We start from the raw sequence: 1,292 nt of genomic DNA, 5'->3' as shown, positions 1-1,292 counted from the left end.
CAAAATCACATCATTGCCATGTACTGGTGGCTTACGCCTGTAATCCTTGCTACTCAGGAGGCAGATCAGGAAGATCATGGTTCGAAGCCAGCCTGGGCAAATAGTTCACGAGACCCCATCTCAAAAATATCCAACAAAAAACAGGGCTGGCGAAATGGCTCAAAATGTAGGCAAACTCCAGTACCACAAAAAAAATGACATTTTCCACTTCTACCTAGTGTTCAATATCCAATAGTGCTCACAGGTTCTCCTGAGAAAATCAATCCAATTTATTTGAGGTATACAATAGGTGCAATCAACCCTGCCACTATGGAAGGTTTTGCAGGCAGCCGTGCAAAGATGACCTATTTCCTGTTGAGGTGGGCACATTATCTAGGCCAGCAGATAGTGGAGAAGTGGCAGATGCTCGGCAGAAGCAGCTGTGGTCCACAGTACTGTGGTGGAGGCCTTTGGGGAGACCTTTTTGGATGTCAGAGATTATCGGTGTAAGATCTGAGCCCTCTCTTGGATAAGCTAGGAAAGAATCTTGTCACCACCACTCTAAGGTTATGACATGAATATTTCAAGCCAAGACAAGTTGAAGCAAAGTGTAGACAGTTCCAGCTGCAGGAAAGTAGCTGAAGTCAGGATTTCCATGTAGAGATTGTCCTGAGGGAGTAGGTCGTGCCATTGTTTCAAGTTCAATGGCTTGTGGGTTTGGAATGAAGTAGTTGCAGACCAGTTAGGGACTGGAATGACAGTAGAAGCTGTGGAGACTGATCAAACAAGTGGAAAAGCAGGAAATAGGAGTGACAAAAGGTGATGGAAGTGGGGAAAAGTGACCTTGAAGACTCTCCCACCTTAAGCAATGACACTAATGAGGAAGTTGTTCCTGAGAACGTGTGGTTGCATTGCACAGTATAAGAAATTTAATTCTGCATACTTACCTGGCAGGGGAGATACCATGATCACGAAGGTGGTTTTCCCAGGGCGAGGCTTATCCATTGCACTCCGGATGTGCTGACCCCTGCGATTTCCCCAAATGTGGGAAACTCGACTGCATAATTTGTGGTAGTGGGGGACTGCGTTCGCGCTCTCCCCTGAAAAAAAAAAAAAAAAAAAAAGAAATTTAATTCTTCAAAGTGTTTCTGTTTCAGGGCCTTGAGGAAAGATGGGTATTCCAACTGTTCGGAGTTAACCCATTCTCTCCTCATGCTTGTTATCACTGTCACACCTAAATAGAAGGACAGTAAAGGAATTGATATCACAGATGGCCCAAAAAACAACCATTTGCATTTCCGTTGTTACAACCA

General features: G+C 44.5%; 1 non-coding gene across 1 annotated transcript; it reads left to right on the top strand.

Annotated features, from left to right (window-relative positions):
• Nucleotides 1-918: 918 nt before the first annotated feature.
• Nucleotides 919-1,082, top strand: LOC141419942 (U1 spliceosomal RNA). The gene has a single exon (XR_012444666.1). It is a non-coding gene; the product is annotated as a U1 spliceosomal RNA (small nuclear RNA).
• Nucleotides 1,083-1,292: the final 210 nt, after the last annotated feature.

The sequence above is a fragment of the Castor canadensis genome, chromosome X (assembly GCF_047511655.1).
Source record: "Castor canadensis chromosome X, mCasCan1.hap1v2, whole genome shotgun sequence".
Lineage (NCBI taxonomy): Eukaryota > Metazoa > Chordata > Mammalia > Rodentia > Castoridae > Castor > Castor canadensis.
The sequence above is the reverse complement of the archived record's forward strand: the minus strand, read 5'-3'. Positions and strand labels throughout refer to the sequence as shown.